Here is a 23,400-nt window from a genome sequence, read left to right as displayed (position 1 = left end):
CAAAATGGGTGCCAGCACACACCCTTGCTTCAGCCCGTTCTCTGTAATTATTTTCGAGGACACTGTGCTGGTTTTGACTCTTACCCAGGTGTCCTCATAGAGCGATCTTATTGCCTTCAATAGGTTTGGATGAATTCCCCAGTTTTCTAACTTCCACCATAATCTTCTGTGAACAACTTTTTCGAATGCTGTGCTGTAATCCACAAAGCAACAGAAGAGTGGCGGGTGATTCTTCCGGGTAGCCTGGGCAGATAGATAGGTCAGTGCCAATACATTATCCATTGTTGATGCCTGTGACCTCAAGCCAGTTTGGTAAGGAGGCATAATACTATTCTCCTCCACCCACTCCTCCAAGTCCTTTAGTAGCAGGCGGGCGTAGGCCTTGGCCTCAAGGTCGAGTAGGGCAATGAGCCTGTAATTTGATGGCTTTAGGCGGTTCCCTTTTTTAAAGATAGGGACCAAGATGGAGCCCCTCCAGGCATCAGGCGTTGTTGCTGTCTGGAAAGTGTAATTGTATTGGGGAGTTAATATTGCAGCCCAAAAGTCAGGGGCCTTTTTGAAAACCGGCGCTGGGATCCCATTAGGCCCAGGGGCCCCGTCCTTCTTCATGTTCTTGATGGTCTTAATGACCATTTGAGGGTTTAGCTGGGCTGTTGCTACACTGTCCGGCAATCTATTATCCTCGGACCGGTTGCAATGGCTGGCTTTTGTGGCTTCTGACGTGATGTCTGATTGCCAGTCTGGGCCATCAACTCTGCGGGCCCCATCTGAGCTGTCATTGTATGCGGGGATAGTTGTATAAAGCTGTTTAACATAGATCAGCCAGTCCTTTTCTGCTACTCCATTCTCTCTTGAGATTCCTCTGCTGCTCAGTTGGCTTATGTATTTCCACAGCTGCGCTGGATTCTTCTGTGTTAGCAGGGAGAAAACTTTGAGCCATTCCCTTTCCCTGGTGGCGTTTTTGTGTTCCCATATTTTCTTCCTTAGTACTGCCCTCAATGAGGCAACCGAAGGTCCCTCCGGTAAGCCACCCCCTCTTCTCTTGTTTGCGAGGGCCTTGCACAGGAGTCGTTTGCTGTCCTGTATGTCTTTGTTTAGCCCTGTCCTGCCCCTTCTTAGTTGCCCATTAGGCCGTGGGGGATGTGACTGGGGTTTCCCGAGCTTAGCTTGCAGGTCTTCCACGATGTTTTCCCAGGCCTTTATGGGTGAGAGCGCCGAAGACAAATAGCCTTCCTGTTTTTCTTCGAGCCAAGTTTGTAACGTGTTGCCTGTGTTGTCCGACCATTTGATCCTCCTGAGAGCACTGTATTTTTCATTCCCTCTTGATGCTCCGATGGTTTGGTGATAGAGAGCAGACGGAACTGTCATCTGGAAGACCGCTCTCAATGGCCTGTGGTCGCTTTCCAGTCTATCTTCTACTTCAAAGTCATCTAGTCAGGCCGCCAGTGCCTCGTTGACCATGATGTAGTCAATTCTTGAGATGTCTCTGAAGGTGGGGAGAGGATCCCATGTGTTCGAGTGGGCCTTTTTCAGGGCGTAAGTTGAGGTCAGTTTATGATTGCTAATGAAATTGGACAGGTGGGCTGCCCTACCGGAATCCAGGGTAGGGGGTTTGTTTGTGTCCAGATCTCTCAGGTTGAAATCCCCCACTAGAATAACCTGGTGTGTTTTGTATTTGCACAGGAGGTCTTCAAGTGTCCTTTGATGTGTCACACACAAAGCCATTCATACCACCAGCCGCAGGCCCAGTACATTACAATACTCACATCAACAAACAGCGCCATACAAGGGCTTCTCACTTTCATACACCCACAGGACTGACACAGCAATCACATCAGCTGGTAGCTGGCAGAGTGCGTGGGCTGGCGTTTGGCTGCCCGTGTTTGTTCCAGTGACCAGCAGCAACTCACGCCACACACACTGCCAGGCAAACGACAGTTCACACACAAAGCCTCAGGCGAGTTTGGTGGCACCGACGGAGAGTGCGGGGTCTCATATACCTGAGCACGGTCCAGGTGAGGTGAGGTCCAGTCCCCTGTCATGCTGGATCACGTTGAGGGTCCGCTGACAAGGAGGATGTGTATATAACTGTAGGTACAGGTTGTATCATTCCTATGTATATCTTTTTTCACCATTTTTCACTGAGTAGATAGATATATTATTGATTTCACTTACACATAACAGTAGCAACTATTTTAGAGCAGTGGCCGTGATGAAAGCCAAGGGGCGAGTTGCCCGGTTGGCAGAAACATGTTGGCCCTAATCGCGACAGTCATTTGTTCCATACTGTCGTTTGCGCTGTTCCTATCTTTTAATTAGGGGATGTGCCTGGTTCCTATTAAAGTGTTTGTTTAGACATATCACCCTATTTTAGACTCACCACCTTATTTTATGTTGCACTGTTTTTTCATTACTTTTCACTAACCATCACAATCAGACCTACAATTGGAGGTTCAATTTTCACTGTAGACCGTATCCAGTACTCATTACGACTGTGTGGCATGAGGTCCAGGTGATCGAAGGACCCGCCAGGTCACAGTGTGGACGGCCAAATGATAGGACCGATCACCTGGTTTGTTTGATGGTTATCCACAAACTATGTGTGCTGGATCTGGTTTGACCAGGTTTCCAATTGAGTCTTAGATATCACGACTTTTTCCTGTTCCTCTTTTTTCTCACACATGTGTCTCTCGCTCTCTTTCTATCTTCTTGACACTGTTACATGGTGACTGTAGCACCAACTGACATATTAGACTTGCCAGTTTTGCCAGCAAGATGCTTGGCCTATAGACCTCCTAGGTTCTTGTCTGTTATTTATATGATGTTGCTGGGGAAATGAACCAGTAGTAGGTCTTTAAACTTTTTTCCTTTGACCCTACTCTCCCAGTTTGTTTTTGACACACACAAAGCCAGCCAGACGCCAGGTACACACACCACCAGCCAGACACTAGTTCAGACACAGCAATCACACCTCTTTGCACTAGTGGAATGTGTGGACTTGCGTTTGATTTGGCGACTGTGTACATGTAGTTGCTGGCTGCTGGTGTGTGGTGGTGAAGTGAGTTTTAAGTGTGGCTGTTGTTCCTAAAAACGGTTCTGCATACAAATTAGTGTGCACAATAATATCATCCCAAAACACATAATCAATAAACAGTTGGAAGAAATTGATAGGCAAAACATTCTCTATATTGACTCTACGCTCTGAAACACCACTAAAGGCAGTCAAAATAGGCTGCACCATGTTAGGGGCAGCCAGGGTTCAGAGCTTCCAATGGCAAGCTTTCCAGCCCCTAGCTGCAATCAAGCTTACTTTTGCTGCACTCCCCCCATATCACTGACCTCCTCTAAAGGAGGCACTAAATCAGTACTAATAATGGATTCATCCTAAAATGATTCCTCTTAAACAGAGAATTCACTGCAAGAATTTTCAACTTGGTCCTCTGCCTCAGATGCAGTAAGTTTCAGAGCCATGTTCAGAGACAGATTCAAAAAGCAAACCTAAAACCTGACGGGCGGTCAGCTTGCGGGCAGCCATAATGTTTACTTGAGAAACTACCTCAATGAGGGGGCGTGGACTGGCCGAGGACCAATATGGCAGCTAGAGTCAGAAGCTCTGGTGTCTGAGCTGACATTGTATGGTCTTTTCTTGCCCGGGGGGCCTCGCCGGCGCTTCACATCATTGGGTGCCCTCCTGGAACCAGGCAGCGTGGTCTGATAGCTGGCTGTTGCCGCGGCCAGACATGCCCTTGGAGTCCATGCGACAGGGGTCACGAGCGAGCCTGAGGGCCGGGCTGCGGCTGGCTGCGCCTGGCTGCTGTGCTTTAATCGAGGCCCATGCAGCCTGAACATCTCCAATTTAAGGCTCATTAACTGGTGAACTCGTGGACGGCGGAGTGGGCTGCCGTCCCTCACACTGTGCTGGACCCCAAATTGTGGTGGTGAGTCTTGCGGCTCACTCGCACACTGATGCATGCTGATCTCAACCACTGCACTGATGGCATAGTGTGGGTGTGCCCAACTGTCTGCTGTACTTGCTAAAGATACCAGGTTATTTTTAGCTTCCAATTTCAAATTCCTTCATATTTATAGAGCATTGTACAATTTTCAACATTGCATTTAGCTATTTATGTTTATAATCTTTATTAACCTGCTAATATTATTTGATTTTCTAACCAGTAACGTCCCTCACTCCCCCAGTAGGAGTCGTTGACTTTGCTTCTCTAGCCTGATCCGAACCAGAGATTTAAGTCAAGATACTAATATAGAGCTTAGGTGCTGAGAACTATATTTTTCTCACAATGTTATGCTTTCTCTTTGGTGCTTGCAAGTACAGGTTCAATGGCATTAAACACAATCCATGGACCCAACAGTGAAATGTGCAGAGACAAGCTCAGTTCTCTCAACCATAAGTCAGCTGCCACACGTTTTAGTTTCTACACTGCAAAGGGAACCTGCATCGGTGTGCTGCAGCTAAGTTGGAGAATCATGAGCCACTTCAAAAAGTTATGAATTGTTACTAGGGTGACTGTACCTTGTCACAGAAGCTGCCTTGGCAAGAACAAAAATCAATGCCCAAAATCGCAAGGAAAGCCCTCCACATATTGGTGGTGCAATCCTAATACTAAAGTGAGGTGTGGAGGCAACGTCCAGTGCCCAGTGCTTAATCTAGCAAAGAAAACAATGGTCCTGGACCAATACCTATTCAACCATGAATTAATTCGAAGGTACTAATATTCTCAACAGGAGCTACTATTAAGTCAGCTCACATTACCAGGAAACTAATACCAAAAACCAAAGGTGCACCAAACATAGTCTTTTCAATACAGTTTTTTAAAAAAGGGCATATATTTTATTTCACATATGTATATATAATACAATAAAAGATCATCATATGATTAAATAACAGTCAAGAAAAAGAGGGGGAGAAAAGGTTGCTCCAAAGGGGAACATGAAGGAATTTTTGTGTTCAAGTGTAAAAAGATTTAGAACAGGGAGAGATTCCCAAAAGAATAAGAAGCATATATTTACATAATTCAGTGTAAGCCTGGTAATTATTAACCAGTCATCGGAAAACTGGCCTAATAATAGTACTTATGTTATGTTTACACAATTGATTTCTAAAAATTAGAGGATTATGTCTCCTTTAAGGGATGAGCACCGGAACGAAGGTCCAGGTTTCCAAAATGGAGGGGGTGTGGTGTTGACGTTTTGACCGAAGTTGACGGCAGAAGAGGGAAATTTTGACCTCAGCCACGCTGGTCTTCTTCAGGACAGGGGCCAAACAGGGACGGGACAACCCTCACAAGGTCATGGGTAATGTCCAATGTTTTGAACCTGCCTAATGAGTGCGGTATGGTGCCCAAGGAATGTGGGAAGTACACTGCAAAGTATTACCAGGGCTCATTTACAATGAAAGGACCTGTGTAGTCAAATTCTATAGGGCCCACATTAAATGCACAGCAGAGAATTGGTAATTAGTAGATTCTCAGGAGGTCTGAATATCTCGACCTACCGGAACTTGAGCGCCATCAGTCGCTGACTATCTTACGTGGTATCAACCAACTAGGTGCTTAGTCTAGGCATGAGTCATAATAGTCCTTTATGTTGAGGTAATAAATTTGATTCTTCTGCTTATCCCTCAAAATCCCTGTCCTTTTGCCTATTTTCCTGAAAAAGTATTATATCTTTAAAATTGTCGGGTGTGGGTGATTTTTTACTGAGCTATGAGTGATCCTACAAAAAGAAGCTGTAACTTTGAAACTGCTTGTTGCAACTGGTATTTCCCACGTCAGCGGATGCTCACAGTTTCAGGGATGTAGACTGCAGTGGGCAACAAATACAGTTTACATGCGTGAGATTCAAATGCTTACACCTCTTAACTGTGCAACTGATTTACAGGTGGTTTGCAGTACTGAGATCAGTGAGCCCCCAATTAACTCCCTCTCCCTTATTCGCTATGCCAAAAGGTAAGGCCAAGGCACTCCATGAGGTCTTATGGATTCAAAAACAGGCAGATGCAGACGTTTCCTGTATTGACAGGGTCAGGGATAAAGAGGCTCACATAGACATTGTAGATATTGGTTGATGCTGGTGCCACTGCCTAGCAGGTAAACAACTTATTTTCCTCAGATGACAGAATTATCTCAACAGCTCCCTAAGGTCTTGAGGCATTTGTACTACCCAAGGAGAAGGATACAGGCCAGGAACCCTTTCTCCCAGAAGGCAGGGCTCTCCTCCTACTCCAGGTAGCCAAGAAGTGCTTCCAGAAGGAATCTTAAACCAGACTCAATCCCCAGTCTGTTTGGAGGACAACTATCAGCCAGCTCCATTGTACAACTTCTTCATTGGTAGCGGAGGATTCCTGAGACAAAATAGTGGTTAAGATGACCAGTATTTGTCCCCCTCTCTGACCAATCAGCTCTCCGGCATAAAAGGGCTCCTCCAATCAAACACTACCATGATCAGCAAATGCCGGCCCTTTGGACACAAGACCTCTTCATAAGATCCTCGGCCACAACACATTGCAACCCTATACAGAAAGTCTCTGAGGGAAGAGAGGAATGCAAAGGTGTAGGTTTTGGAATAGGTTGAGACTCAGGATTTCTTGCAGAAAGTTCACTTCCATTTTGTATTACTAACTGTAAACACTCTGAAATGCCAAAATGGATTCCCTCCTACACCCTTTCAGACATGCACACAGGATCCACGCTTATGCTATGTCATGCACTCAGTCTACATACACCTTTGACCCCTGACACACACATAGGAGTGAAAGATCCCTGTTAAGGGAGACTGGCAGTATCTTTTTATGCTGGGACCTAATGCATCTGGCTGCACACAGGTAAATAAAGGCTTGTTCCGTCACTATAAATTACACTGCCACCGCCTCCAGTCCTTCAAAGCCCAGGCAGAGAGGATAATAGACACTTTCTCGAAGAGAGGGCTTTGGTTGCACAACTTTAGCACGAGCCCGGTTTGTTATATTTACTTGGATGATTATTGGGCTCGCTGACAAAAATTGTAAAAACAGCGATTGCTTAACAAGTATTAAAACATTAGAATGTTGGGAGCTCCATTAAAAACAATGGAGTGTTCCGGGCTTCTAATGGCCGTAGACGCCCGGAGCTCCAACATTCCAATCTTGTCCATTACGGCTGTTGCTGTGAACAAAGGCCTCACAGAGCTCGAGGGGATTTCAATCCGCTCAGGCTCTAGAAGGCCTTTGTTTTATTTGTTCGAACATTCTGCCCTTTAGTGGCGGAATTTTCTAATAGCCTTGTAACCCTCCATAGCTGGGCCATAACAGCATTAAGTCAGGTTCCCTGTTTAAGGCCCTCGCCTTCGGCTCGGGTGCTGGAGCGGGCCTTTTAATGGACGGTATAGCCTGCTACAGTGAGCTATAAAGCTATAATATTTCATAGAGCAGGGCAGCATGCGTTCAATAGTTATGCTGGGGACTTTCCATCCCAACAGTTTCAAAGAGGAACCTTTAATGCCAGAGGTAGGGACAGAAGATATATATCTATTGAAATACCTGAAGGACACACAATGTTCCCAGAGACGTTTTAGGTGCTTTCTGTGCAGGTACAGTGAGTGCCTATACTCATCTCCTGTGGGTATGTCTGGGGGAATGTTCCAAGGGATGCCCGCGGGGGGTGGGAGGTTGCACTTACTGTGTGCTCCTTCCTTCTAGCAGTCAGTGTACCTCCTGACAGCTTCTTGTGCCCATGTCGGCATCCAGGCTGGCCTATGGTATGCCAAAATTCACCCACACCATGCCCCTTTTAAAGAATCTTCATTGGCTCCCATCATGGTGATGCAGTGCGCGCAACGAAATTCGTTTTATTTATTTAAATGTTTACTTACCTGTAAACCTCCGTTATCCATACATTACTACCCCCACCCTGCCCCTCCCCCTGCCCACGTCACCGCCCTGCAGTAACTCCTACTGCCGACCGCTACTGGATATATGAGTGCCTGTGTGTGGTGCAATGCATGAAGGATGTAGCACATTGCCTGTATGCTGTATACATGTGCTGGAAGTATGTGTGCCTTTGAAGGGTACAGTACTTGGCTGAATCTGGGTTCAATTTTGGAGACCGAGAGCGCCACAGTGCAATATCAGGAGAGAAGGTAGAAAAATGCCATGGATAGATTTGTATATTGCTGAACTCCTGCATTCTGGGTGGGACACACTGGAGAAGAGAATCATAAAGAGTAGGGCTGAGGATGTGGGCTAAGCTTTAGATATACACTTATCACTGTGGCTGACATCCATGTGTGAACTCTAGACCCTCCCATGGCCTGTGTTGTGGAGTTATCAGCTTTGGAGTCACTCTTACTGTGACAGACTGCTTTCTAGAGGAAGAGAGGGCAGAGGAATGGGTGCTTCAAAAGGAAGCATAACCGCAACACAATACTTCAAAGACTCAGACACTAAATCACATTTTGTGTCTGGAAATGGACTATAAGAAGGGGTGCTTGAGACCGCAAAATCGTCAACTGTCAGGAAAGGAGGAGACGCTTCGCAAGACCTCTACTTGTGATCAGGAGTGGGGGCAAAGATTGCTTGTTTCCCAGCTGCGTAAGGGGACATCACCCAGGGAATCCAAGACCACCTGCCTGGGAGACTAGTGCACCAGTATCTGCCTGCGTACCAAGACAAGTGTGCCCGTGAGTGAGAGAAGAGCATTGGGGGAGCAAGGTAAGGGTAAGGGGGGGAATCCCATTGAGTAAACTCCCTTAGCAAGGTGTGAGAAGACGTCTGCTGCCTCAATCAAGTTGCTGCTGTGTGTCAGAAAAAGTAGTCGACCCTCTCATGCCAGGGAGGGCCACCACGAAGTGAGTCGGGATCGTTACTGTCCCAAACAGGTCATCGCCTATGTGCAGGGAGAGATCAACTACCTTGTATACCAGGCAGGGCTTCTGTGGACAGGGTTCTGTGCTGAGTGGGCTGTAGCCCATGTGCAGTGGTGAGCTGGCAACCCCGTATATCAGGAGGGGTCACCATGAAGGAATCTGCTTTTCCAATAAAGTCTGAGAGCAGAGAGTGATCCGTATGCCAGAGGGGGCCACTGATATCTAGCAAAAAGTGTGAATTGGTCGGGATTGTCACCGGAGAAAGGCCATCGCGGGGACTCCTTTGGACTCACTGCATGATACTTCATGACAGAGGATCAGCATCAGGACCTTCACACTACTTTTCCCCTTCACACACACACCGTGCGACAGACCAAAGAACTTACTCAGCTTGGAAGAGCCACGAAGAACCTCCAGTCACTGCAGTTGCACAACTGCGTGTGAGGAAATCAAAGAGTGACGAGCGCAGCTCACCTGAACTAGCCTCTACCGCTCCAGCACCTGCAAAGGGGGCACCCTTAGTAACTCCGGTCACTCCTGCGGTTGCATGTAAGACTGATTTTGGGCCAGTCGGCCCTGGGAGAACTTGCTTGCTAGATAGCTGTTCAGCACTGTAACAATTCTGACTTTAAGACAGAGTCAGAGTGGAACTCTTTAGGCTCCGACTATTAGTGGGGCTTACCCTGGATGTTTCCTAAAGTGAAAGGGGAATAACCACTATTGCTCAAGTGAGGAGGGAGTGGGGCACAGGGAAGTGCCTTAGAAACACTAGAGCCCTGACCAAAGGGAGTTTTTTTGTAAATGTCGTATTTACCTTTGTGATGGTAGTGGCAATATAAAATATTTTTTTTTGTAAAAGTGAGTATTTGGCTGGACAGTAACTTATTGTTGCTACTGCTCGTATTTTGAGTTGTGCGCTTGTGTTCACCTCAGTGAGAGAGCCTAGGCCTGCTCGGATCACGCTATTCCCGAGAGTACTTGCCCCAGTTGCTCAGGATCCATTGTGGGTCGGGCCCGGGACATCAAGAGTAAAAGGCCTCAAACCCCAAAGCTGGGCCAGTAACCCCTGCTTACCTGTGGCCCATCAAATGGGTTTCTGACATCATCTAATGATAGAAAATTACTTCAGGAACATCTGTGTCAATTTTTACAACTGTTGAAAAATGTGCTTTGTGAGGGTCAGTTTTTCATCAAGTGCATTTACACCTTTGCTCAGTTCTACCCCTGTACACAGGAGGCTGTACTGCACCCTTAGGAACACATATGGCTTTAGATATGCTTTTGTAATATGATCTCCAAGCAAATATCTGAAAGGACTGCTCTTTCAAACGAAAAGTAGCATGGCCTTCAGCAATGAAACTAATCTTTTTTTAAATGTGCAATTAAGAGCTATTTATATTTGTTTATTTTAGTTCTTGTATGCAGACTAGAACGTTGTTCCTGTAACTGTATTGTATTAGAGCTAGGGAGAGGTGTGGCGCCGCGGCCAGGGCGACTGACGCTGGAATCTGGGGACCACGGTTCGATCCCCGGCTCCGGCGGCAGGGTAGCCCAGCACCATGTGACTCTGGGCAATAGCTCGCTTAATCTTCCCGACGGCCCCCAGCGCCTAGAGACCCTTACGGGTGATTGTGCGCTTTACAAATGTGGACTTTACTTTACTTTACTTGTAGACATCTCCAATCGTTCTGACATTTTGTGTATCAACAACCTACACCATAATTCAACTGATCAGTTTCTTAAAAGGTGCATTCACCATTTACTAGGCAGTTACATTACAATATAATTAGGGGCAGATTTATGATGACTGGCGCATCCCCAGGGATGCGCCAGTCATCCTGCGCCGCTGCTCCGCCACCCATGATGCGCCGCATTTACAATGCGGCGCACCATGGGGCAAAAACGGCACAGATGCGAGACGCATCTGTGCCGCAAAGGTGGCGCATTGCTGGAGCTGTGTCGCAAGCGCGACGCAGCTCCAGCAAGGCTCGAGGGTGCCCCATCTCAACAATGCTGCGTCAAGACCTACGCCTGCTTCAAGCAGGCGCAGGGTTTTGACGCAGCATTGTTCTGAAAGTGACTGAGTGAAATCTCATAGATTTCACTCAGCCACTTTTAGGAGGCGTTCCTGCGCAGGAACGCCCCACCCTGCGCAGGAACGCCTCCTTTGGCGCAGGGCTTTACAACGTGACGCATCTCCTAGATGCGTCACGTTGTAAATAGGGCGCATTGTTTGCGCCGCCGTTGCGTCAAATAAAGTGACGTACCGGCGGCGCAAGTCCGACATAAATCTGCCCCTTAATGTTTAGCTAAGATATTGTTTTCAGAGGTTCACAATAGGTTAGTACTTTTGGTCGTCAGGTAGCGCATGCTTAAAAAATGGGTAGCTACTGCAAAATTATATTTCAGTATCTGTAACGCGAGAATCACAGCATCACCTTGATTTTCATGTCGAGAAGGAGTTTGCCTGTAATACGCTATTGTTGTATGGTGTGCTTAAAGGGGTCCTGGAATCATCAGATTACTGAGCAGAATTCTGGATTTGACCCACATGCCAGAGATAAACTGATATCAACCATCATAATAATGAGTCATTTATCTTAAGGAAATGGGGCATAAGGGGGTGTAGAGCAGCTCTTTCTAGGTTGAAACAATTGGAATCGGAATTTGTGATAAAATCAGTCTCCTCTTATCTTAGGACACTCAAACTATGTGATCTGGACATACCATGAATAGTGATTTGTATTGGTCTTGGACGTTTTTTCTTTCACCACTGTACTAAATCTCATTTTCAGGTAGCCTGGTATGTGGGCGAAAAACCGATTGTTGCAGCATAGGAATTATTCTTTTTAATTATGAAATGAATTGTGATTGTAATTTTTAAAATTGTTAACATTTTAATTGATTGTCATGACATGTGCTTTTATGATCTTTTTAACACAAAAATCGAATAAAGCAAAATTTTGACTTTGACTTTTTTTGAGTCATTTATCTGGAATTCCTAATGCAGCTTTTACATGTGAAGGTGCTGCACATAGGAGGTGTTCCAGTTACCACAGCATTGCCACTCACACACCTGCTATGTGGCAGTCACTGCTGATGAGAGGTGGTGGTCTCTGGGTGACTTCTGGGCTTCACCAGGCACTGATGCTCTGGGATGCACCCAAACTGAAAGTATCTCCACTTTAGGGCAGGAGCTGGGGTGTAGTGTAGTTCCTATTATCCCAATAGGCTCTGCGCATTGGAATAATACCTTCAATAGTATAGGCCTAGACCAGACGTTAACTAGGTCTTCTATTGTCGATATTAGACTTAAAGTTTTGGGTTTGCCAGCTAGCTCAGAGTTCACTAGAAACTTTCTCGAATAGGCAAGGAGGAGTTGAACCTCCCTGGATAGACAAGAAGGGATTTAGTTTCTGACAACCATAGAACATGACAACTTTGCTCTCCCCTAATCAAGAGTGTATCTCTAGAGTCGTGTGAAAACAAAAGACAACTTATTTTACTCAGTCAGTACGTGCATTCTTAGTCTCACCAGATTGTAGAGAAAAGGAAGAGACGGGCGTGTTCAATAAAAGATGGTATTTATTGATCAGTCTCTTTTCTCATACAAGAGAAATGGATCGATATTATCGCAATACTTATGGTTAAGTAAAGTGCATACAATAAAAGCAGAAGTATAAAATAATACTGTAAAAACATTTATATGGTTTCTAAGCCATAAGGTGGTTTAAAATGAATAAAATAGATACATACACATATACATTTGACTAATCGTACTCAACTGGTGTTTCTAACTACGCCTACCCCAGTGTACCTGACCTAAGCCTAATACGTGGGCGGGAATAGAAAGTAGCAGTTTAAGTTAAGTTTGTTTTGCCAAGTGACTGACTCAAGAATTCTCTGCAAGGGGTTATTCAGTTCTGTACCTGGAATCTAGGATGAATGAGGGATGGTATCTCTCGTCTCTGGTCTCGATATTCCAAGCTGCCTGCGAGGGCTGCTCGGAAGCGCCAGAGCTGGATTTCTCGGCAGGAGAAAGGCAGCGTCTCGTTCTCAGCGCGTCAGGAAGGCGGGGCTGCGCCAGCGGGGTCTGCTCTGCTCTGGGCTTCGGCAAGTCTGGCTGCTCCGATCTCGTCACCACCGCGTGTGTTTGCTTAAGGCAATACCGGTAATATTTATACCTGTAAGGTGCCGAGATTGACGTAAGGATGGACATAGATACGTCAATAAGGATGTCATACGAGCTGGTCGTTAGCACATTCTTTTGCTGAAGTTCTCGATGAAATCAAAACAATGGCCGCAGGGTTTTTCCCAGGTTGTCATAGGTTTGATTTGTTTTGAGAACTCCGTATGCCTTATCAGGGGCTGGAGGAATATCGCTTGTCTAATTAGATGGCAAGCGTTATGACCTAATCAGATAACACGTTCCTGTGCCGTGGTGTGGCTTCATCAGATAACGGTTTCTGCATCATGGGATGGCTGCTAGTTAACTTGTTAACTAGAACAGGGTCAGGAATAGGGGGATCGATACAGAACCTATAGGAATACATCACACCCACTCCACGCTAACTATGGCCATGTTTACGAATCTAGGCATAGTAAAACATACTGTAGAGTATTGTGTATACCGTACCACCCCAAAATACATATAATGCATTTCGAATTTATCTAATATACGAAAAAATAGTCACATGTACTATATGCACTCAAGCTGTAGAATAATGCCAAAGTAATCAAGCATATGTATACATTATTACTAATCGAATATGAGAATTACACATGAAATGGCTCTTAATACAGAAGAAAAGGTTCGAGACCATTCCATCACAGAATAAAATAATTATGAACATACCAGCGGGCAGCTAATGTCTCTAAAGTATCTAAAAATAGAAATTTTAGTTCTCTAAGAATAGTTCTTACTTTAAGCAGAAGATAAGTGTCCCGAAAAATCGTAAAAATATTTTGGGGCTGCTATTGCTGTCCGTGAACTGGAGGGAAAATTGTTCATGCTACTTTATTATTTAAAGTTGAAGGCCAAATTCAGGGTGTTGGGAACGCCGTGTGCTAGCTTGCTCAAAAGTCTCTATTTCTGCTCTGGTGAGAACATCATATCATTTAGACTGTCGAAAAAGCTGTCAACAGCTTCCTGGGAGAGTTCCACTAACTCGGAAAAAGGTGTAACCATGCATTCGTGCGCATGATTGTCTCCACTGACGTTTTGATTAGTATTGCTGACTGTGGTAAATAAATAATTAAATACCGGTTCTATTTTTCGGGATACTCGTACAAACAGATAGCTCAATAAATAAGAGTCAGGATTCGAGGTATCTTGAGTTTTGCAGGTTTTAATAAAGCATAAGGGACAGGAACAGGACAACCTGCACGGGAATAGGGTGGCAGCTGCCGGGGGCAGGATCTGGATGAGCGCTAACTTTTAGTAACAATACATTAGTATATATATCAAAGCAAATTACATTACATTCAATACAGTAGGCGTAGCAGTGGGCGTGGTTCGTAGCAGTCGCGAAAGATAAGGCAGAAAGTAGGTGTAACAAGAGGCGTGTACATAGACATGTGATATGAACGTAACAGAAGTGTCATGAATGGGGCGGAAACATGGAGGGGGCTACCTAAGGAGCCGGGACCTCTAACCTAGAGGTGCGCGCAAACGGGCAATGACGTGTTACCAGGGAGAACTGGGGGCTATGACTTCTGCGCTAGAAGAGGAGACTAAAGTCTGCGGAGTCAGAGCGACATGTACCTAAAACCTATCTGGTATCTGGTGTTTAGAGAACATGTTGATAGAATCCAAAAGTTATCAGGGTAAAGGCTACTTGACTCTAAGACTAGTGCATGCATTATTCTACATGTAGTGCGTGTCGAGGAATATTCGATGACCCTTAATACAGTATTTCTCTTACATGGAGACATAAAGGCTAGACTATGACTGAAACTATTGATGCGATTCAGTAGCTTAGGAATGCAGAGAAGGGGAGCTGGACTGATAACTAGAAGCATAACATACTCTTGGCAGACTGGCAGGCAGAGCCAGGCCGGGCCGGGCACTGTGAGGCAGGAAGTAAGTGAAGGGTCAGGGATGCAGGTGGGGGCTGTATCGCTCCTCGGAGAGGGTTCAGGAGACAGGAGCTGAATCTGGTGTCCGGGCCCTTTTGAGGCCTAGAAACGGGGACTTTTACTGAATTTACGTGCACACTGTGAAACGTGGCAACATAAGTTTACATAGGCCTAATACTCGTAGCTTTCACGAGAACTGGAAACTGGCATACTAGAGTTGGACACAACTATAATTGCGTCTTTAATCAATCATAAGGGATACATATGCATATTAATCATGCACATATAGCATAGGATGGGGAACACGTAGGGACACAGAACATGGCAAAATTTACTTTTCCACATTCCCTCCTTGTCACTACATTTTCCATCAGGAAACATCAATATTCATGATACCATCTGTCATTTCATATAGCATCATTTGCTCGTCTCGAATTGTCTTGGAACGGGACTTAGGACTAGGAATACAGGATGTAGCACAAATGCCGCAAATCGCAGGGCCACATTGTAAACAGAGGCAGCAACTGAATATGATCATTACTGCTATACCTAGGAATGACAATACTTTCCATCCCCAGGCAGAAATTATACTCCAGAGCCAACCGGACCATGTCCAGGTGCCTGGATTCTGGTGTATCTGATGAGCAATTTTATGAAGTCTGGTTATAGCTGAATAAACAGACGGCGCGTTATTAGGAATGAAAATGCAGCAACTAGATCCGATGACTCTACATGCTCCTCCTCTATCGGCCAGTATGACGTCAAGAACGAGACGATTTTGGAGCACGACAAATCTCATAGCAGATTGCTCTTCGGTTAAGTTACCTAGAGCAGAAGTAGTCTCGTTCACTACTGCTTCAAGGGTTCTAGTTAACCTACGGATTAACTTACTATTCTGGATAGGTCCTATAAAGAAAAAGAAACCTTTATTGAAGTCTGTATACTGTTCTAGAGTAGTTTCAGTTTGATCGACAATCGGGGACTCAATCTCCCTTCTATGTCTAATGTGTACTAGATGTGTGTTTCTATGATAATCAGATGGGGCTAGAAAAACTGGTGGCAGTAGGAAGGCAATTTAACATGTTCCATCCCAATCGAGGGGCAGACGAACATATGTGGTCTGACCACAAACAAAATAAGAATGACGTGAGGCTTTGAAAATAGATTTCCCACTGTCACTATACTCGACAATAGTAGTACAATCACTATGTCCTACATGTGCGGAACCATTCTTTCTGACACATAATTCGCCTGTGACTGGTAGTACTGAAATAGCAGGCAGATCTGGAGTAGTATCGGACTGAACATTCAGGACCATGAAATTCGAGGAATAATTACCTAAATCATATACTTCATTTTCTAGATCTAACCCTGTTCTATGGGTGAGACCTTGCTTGTCTGGAAAACATGTACTATTAAGAAGGGACATATCAGTTGAGGATAACGTTAACGTGGACCATGCTCCACACGAACCATTATGTGAAAACGGATAAGGAAAGAGTGGCAGAACTCCCTTCGGTGTCTGGAAAGGGGGGAGTCGACCACACACCCAACAATTAGTGGCATTGCTGGTCTGGTGTGAATAGTGTAACATTCTAATAAACGTGTTATTACGCATAGCAAGACGATAGGGTAACTCGTGAGGAGGCAGATCACTAAATGTGTGCTCTACTGTAGCATTAGAAAACATATGTACATGAGAAATTGGAAAACATAAATGAAAAGCATAACTTGTGCAGGAAACCATAAAACTCAAAAACATAAGAAAACATAGAATAACGATACATCTTTTAGAGTTTTGACTAACTCTCTCACTATGGGGGTCTATCTCATACATGTCAGAAACCTGTCTAACCGTTTCACCCGAGAGGGACTTAGACAATTAAACTGGCTGACTTATTTTACTAGACCTGAGTTTCTTTTTATACTCCTGCTGCGGAGTTTCCTCTAACAGGGGAGGCTTGAGTTCAGAGTCAATTTTTAGGCAGTCTTTCGGAAAAAGGTAGTCCTTAGAAATGTCCTTTGCAAATGTTCTTTAACGCAATCCATGGAATTTCTTGATGTGGGACAGATGGACCCAGCCTTTTCGGCCCTCCAACTTGGCCGCGGTCCTTGTGGTAAGTAAGACTAGGCGTGGCTCCTTCCAGCGGGGCTCCAGCGGACTTGAACGATCAAAGTTCCGGACAAGTACAAGGTTTCCTGGAACGATTTCATGCGGTTTCACCTCGGTATTGTCTGGAAATGCGGCGGCAACCTGTGAACGACAAGAGTGTAGGGCAGACATCAAGGAAGCTAGGTAATCTGTCAGCATATTACTGGAAACATCTGTAATACTTCGGGGTCTAGGTGTACCCCACATGTTTGGGGGGCGGCCGAATACGACCTCATACGGGGACAGACCTGATCTGGAATGTGCAACCATGCGCATATAAAATAGGGCAACTGGCAGGGCAACTAGCCAGTCTACACCTTTCTCTTTACAAACTTTGGCAATGCGGATTTTCAGAGTCTGGTTATGTCTCTCTACGAGACCTGCTGCTTCAGGATGGCGTACACAATGGAACTTCCACTGGTATCCTAACAGAAGGGACACATGTTTCATAAGCTCAGATGAGAATGGCTGGCCGTTATCTGAATACACGACCCTAGGGAGTCCATAACGAGGAAAGAATTCACGAACCAACTGCTTGGCAGTGGTCGAAGCTGTGTAATCTGGGACTGGATATGCCTCTGTCCACCTGGACAAAGCGCATACAACTACGAGGACATACTTGAAACCTCGACATCGCTCCATCTGAATATAATCCATCTGGAGGACTTCAAAAGGGTGGTCAGGAGGTTGGAATCCCCCTTGTTCCACCGGGACACTTTTACCTGGATTGAACTGGCAACATATCATGCAGGTACGGACTTTCTGCTTGGCTGCAGCTCGTAAATGCTTGTTGAACCAAATGTTCTGGATACTGTCTAACATAGCTTTTTCTCCTAAATGTGCAGGACTATGTGCGGTATTAATAATGACTTGAACCATGGAGTCGGGGAGAAACCATGTGGCTTTTCCCTTCGTCAACCATCCTTGATCTGTCTGGACCCCTCCTTGTTCGGACCATTTCTTGATTTCATCGGGGGTAGCATGTAACTGTATGTCTATGACATCTTGTGTAGGGTCCTTAACTGTCATACAAGTAGTCTGTTCTGGAGTGTGTGTCAGTGTCATGTCAACTGGAATGTCTGGAGTCTGAGCTGTAAGCTTGGCTGTTCGATCTGCTAGATCGTTACCTTGGGAAATAATGTCAGTGACTTTCGTATGTGCTTTGCACTTCATAATAGCGATAGCTGTCGGTAAATGTATTGCATCTAACAGAGCTTGAATGAGGAGACCATGCCGAATCTTGGTTCCATGAGAAGTCATAAAACCTCTTTCTTGCCAGAGCACTCCAAAGTCGTGTACGACTCCAAATGCATAACGTGAATCGGTGTATATGTTAACTTTCAGGTTCTTGGCACGTATGCAGGCTTGGGTCAGAGCGACTAGCTCTGCTGCTTGGGCGGACAGGGTGTCAATACGGTGTGTCTCTATAACTTCGGTTTCAGTAGTCACTGCATACGCGGCTACTAGTTCTCCTGTACTTGTTCTCATACATGAACCATCCACATAAAGTGTCAGGTCGGGATCAAGTAATGCAATATCTGTCAGGTCTTGTCTGGGCTTTGTCATGGTGTTAACTACTTCCACACAGTCATGTGTGGCCGGATTTGAAGTAACTGACGGTAACAGTGTAGCGGGATTTAAAACGTTGCAGCGTCTGATTTCTATGTGTGGCTGGAATAATGTCAATTCATAACCTGTTAAACGTGCAATAGTCAAGTGCTGAGTCTGTGTTCGGTTTAAAAGAACTTCCACGGAGTGTGGAACTTGTACTGTCAGGGAGTGTCCTAACACTATGGAATCACTTTGTCTGATAGCTAGGGCTGTGGCTGCAACTGACTTGAGGCACGCAGGCAGAGCCTGGGCTACTGGATCTAATGTGCTTGAAAAATAAGCACAGGGCTTGTATTGTCCTGCTTGATCTTGTGTGAGAACAGATAATGCAGTACCATCACGTTCTGTGACAAAAAGTGTAAAAGGCTTACTGTAGTTCGGTGTAGCTAGAACTGGAGCTTGGCATAAGGCTTTCTTTAACTCATTAAAAGCAAATGTATGTTCGGATGTCCAAGGGAGGACAGTCGATACGGCTGCCTCCTGTGTCGTTAACTGTATCAGTGGCTTGGCTAGAAATGCATACTGAGGAATCCATTGTCTGCAATAGGAAGTGAGGCCGATAAAAGCTCGTACCTCTTTCTGGGTCTTGGGCTGAGGAAGACTCGCTATTAACTGGATACGGTCAGGTGTCAACTGCCTACCCCTCTTGGACAGTAAGTGTCCTAAGTAGACCACTTGCTGGACACAGAATTGGAGCTTCGAAGGGGACACCTTGTGCCCCATCTCGGCTAGGAAATACAGAACTGTAAGTGACGCACGCTCGCAGTCACGTTCAGAACGGGCTGTGATCAGTAGATCATCGACATACTGGAGCAGGGCAGTGTCAGTTGGCATGTGAATATTGTCTAGTTGTCTCTTAAGTGCTTGACTGTAAATACTAGGACTTTCTGTGAAACCTTGAGGAGCTCGTGTAAATTTATAGCTCCTTCCATTTAAACAAAAACCGAAAAGGAACTGGCTGTCTGGATGAATGGGAACACTGAAAAATGCATTCTTGAGGTCGATAACAGTAAAGAACGTGGCTTCAGAATCAATGGCTGTCAATAGGGAAGAAATATCTGGAACAACTGGGTACTGGGGAATGATACATTTATTAAGTTCTCGAAGGTCAATCACTAATCGATATACTGGAGGTGCATTTGGATCAGTACGTTTCATGACTGGAATGATAGGAGAATTACATACATTGGAGTCAGTTTCTACAACCACTCCTTGAACAATGAGCTCGTCAATAATTTTGGATAAGGCTGCTACAGCCTCAGGTGACAATCTGTACTGTCTGATTCGTGGCAAAACTATACCTGGTTTGAGAGTCACACGATGGGGTGTGATGTGCATACAACCAACATCAGTTGGACCTTGTGCCCATAGATGCTGCGGGACATTCAGTAATCTTGGATCAAAATCACGTAATACATAGTGACCTTTAAAGTCACGTAAAAACAATCGTACTCCTTCTGGGGAGCAGCAAATTACTGCACCTAATTCTTTTAATGTTTTGATGCCTAACAAATTTTCTGGACATGCTTTCGTAAGTAACAAATCAGTAGTTCGGGACAATGGACCAACTTCTAGAGTAACTGGTTTCGAAATCTCGTTAACAATTGGTTTTCCTGAAAATCCAAGGGAAACATTTCTTGAGCCTGAGAGCGGAGCCCCTGGAACCTCGTTGTGACTGATAGTAGTCCTACTTGCCCCTGTATCAATCAGAAACTTTCTGTCTTTCCCTAATACTTGACTGTGTACATAGGGACCCTCTTGATCTACAGGTATCTCGATGAGAGGCAAGCCTACCTCCCTCTCTAGGCTGTTTCATGAATACTGCTGGTACTATGGATACTCGGACTGTGCATACTGGTACATCTGTTGTGTAACATGCTGTGTTGCAGCTATAGGCTGCGGTACTGTAACTGTCTGTTGTGCATTCTGTGGTAACTGGGAAGTCTGTGAAACTTGTTCTTGTCTAGGCGGACGTAATCTTTCTTTAGTCTTACCAGTAGCTATGTTGTGTTTCAGAACTGCACACTCGTTTATAAAATGACCTGGCTGTTTACAATAATTGCAGGTCCCTTTAACAGGAACTGCAGGATGACTGGCTTGATTCATACCCCTCTTCTGACTGTCTTGAGGAACAGATTGTGCAACTAATACTTTCATTTTCGTGTCTTTCATACGTCTCCTTTCGTGTTCTTGCTCTTCCCTGATTCTGTTCTGGTGATACTGGAGCATCTGAAGCATTTGTGACGGAGTATTAGCTTGCCAGGTACTTTCGACTTTCAAAACTCGATTTTTAACTTGTGGGCTTGAATTCTCGACTAGTTTAGTAACAAAAAGATGAGGGTATGACTCGCTACTTGTTTTCAAACCACTGTTAATAATAAAACATTTCTCAAATCTAGAATAAAAATCACTAGTATCTTCGTCTGGTTTCTGTTTACAGGCTGAGATGGCATCCCAGTCTTCCTTTTTCGTGGCTAGTAATCTTGGCAAAACTTGTATCAATAACTCAGGTAATTCTCTACATTTATCTCCTAGACCGGTACCTGGTACACGTGTATTATCTTCAGTTTCTAGAGCTGTCCAATCTATCTTTTTCTCTCCCACCGCCCATTCTTTTTCCTTGAGTTTTTCATATATGCCCGCAGGCAACAGGACCTTCAACATTTTAATAATATCTGGATACGTGTATTCTCCCATACGGAGCATGTCTTTTAATTCACGGTGGAACCCTGCTGGATCTTTATCGTGACAGGGAATTAACTTCTTCATCTCTAAGAGTTCCATCTTGGTAATCGGGGTGTAAACAAATACTCGTTCTAGATCACCACCCGTTCCTCTAACTGGGTGCACTTCTCGTAACGGATGCTGTCTTTCTATGTAGAATGGTTTACTTTCGGGGGGTGAGACATGAACAAAATGCGGATTCAGAAACGTTCGGTATTTGTGGCGTTGTTCTAGAATGACACTAATTAAATCGGTACCTAGACCTTTCCATCTATACTGTAGTAACTCGTTCAGAACATCATGCAATGGACCTGGATCTGAATGTTGACCCTCATACAGCGTGATGAGGTGCTGGATCATATACATACCCACCAGTCGCTGCTCGGCTGGGGGCAGTTTCAGAAACATTTGTGCCACTATTTCGTCTGGAAAAGTGGTAGAATCAGTAGTCCATCGGACTGCTGATCGGGCTAGTTCTTGTTCATGCATAGTACTAAGTTCATTATAACCGATTCGTGATTTCAGAATGTGATCGGTAGCTTGAAGTACTTGCTCTAGAGAACACTGTTCTGGTACTGGAGAAGGAAAAACTTTCTTGTGTTCTAGGCGTGAATGTCGGTCGGAAAGTCTAGTTCTACCTACATACGCTATTCTGGAAGGATTCTCGTCGTCTACCTCTTCAGTAGAAGAGTCATTTTCTTTCTCGGTTGCTTGTGTTGCTTCTCGTTTCTCGTGTAACTTTATTATTTCTTTACGGATTTTCTTGTACATACTCTCTATACTGTTCTGTGTCTTGTGTCTTCCCTCGGCTATATGGTCACTCCACCTGGTCAGGACTTTCATTTCTTCTGGATCTTTTCCTGGATAATCTTGTTCTCTTATTAAACAATTAATTAGAAACTTTAGAATCATGAGCTGAATCTCGACTTTTCTTTGGACCATGGTGTCGCCAATACTTCGTGGATCTCTTCCTGTACGGATGAAATGATATATTCTGTCTAAATAACCTTTCATATTCGGCAGGGTGTCCAAATACTCGGTCACCCTTCTTACACGCAATGAATACAAGACCATATCATCATCGCCTGGGACTGGATCATAACGGCATTCGGTAAGTGCTCGCTTGATATCTGCAACTGACTGAAATTTGGGTGTACGCTGTAACGCTAGCTCATGTAGCGTCATACGTCTGTGTTGAGGCGGGGTACGAGGAGAATCTCCCCCCGCGGCTCCTAGACTGGAATCGTCGGTGTGTACTGTACGGGCTGGGAGAGTGACTGATGTAGCGGGTACTTGTACTGTAGGCTGGACCGGGGGTACCGTAACAGGTGCTGTAACGGGTGCCCCGGTGGCTGGAGGAACAGGAATTTCATTATTTACAGGAGCTGGCAGAACAGGATTTGCATATTCTGAGACTGTGTCGTCCAGATAGGACGAGAGAAAAATATCAGCTGCGGTCGGTTTATGACGTAGCTTAGTCGGAACTAGTGATGGCGGAAAATTACTGGATGCTTCCGGGGTTGCTTTTGGCAAGCCCTCGGCAAGAAGAGGATACATACCCTTAATAAGGGCATTCCTCTGTCTGTCTGACTGTTCGGTTTTAACTCGTTCACCTATTTCGATTAGTTCCCTTTCTTGGGCTCTTTCTGAGGATTCCCTACTTAATTCTGCTTTTCTGAATTCTTTTTCGGTTCTTTTATGAGAATCTTTGCGCCATAACTCGATGGCATCTTTCTGGGACTGTCTGGATTTCTTTTTCCATAATGCTTCTTCTACTCGCATGATGCACTCGGCATCCCATGTGCCTGATACAGGCCATCTATATTTCTCTTCGAGATGTCTGGTATAATCAGACCATAAATCTAGATATATTATGGCACTTAAGCCATGCTTATGATACATAAAATGACCTGGACTGTCCCTAGGCGGGACAGGGACTGCTTCCTCGAGCAGCCCTTTTCTAGTTTTTAACTGAG

Source organism: Lissotriton helveticus, chromosome 8, assembly GCF_964261635.1.
Source record: "Lissotriton helveticus chromosome 8, aLisHel1.1, whole genome shotgun sequence".
Lineage (NCBI taxonomy): Eukaryota > Metazoa > Chordata > Amphibia > Caudata > Salamandridae > Lissotriton > Lissotriton helveticus.
Note: the sequence above shows the minus strand (reverse complement) of the source record.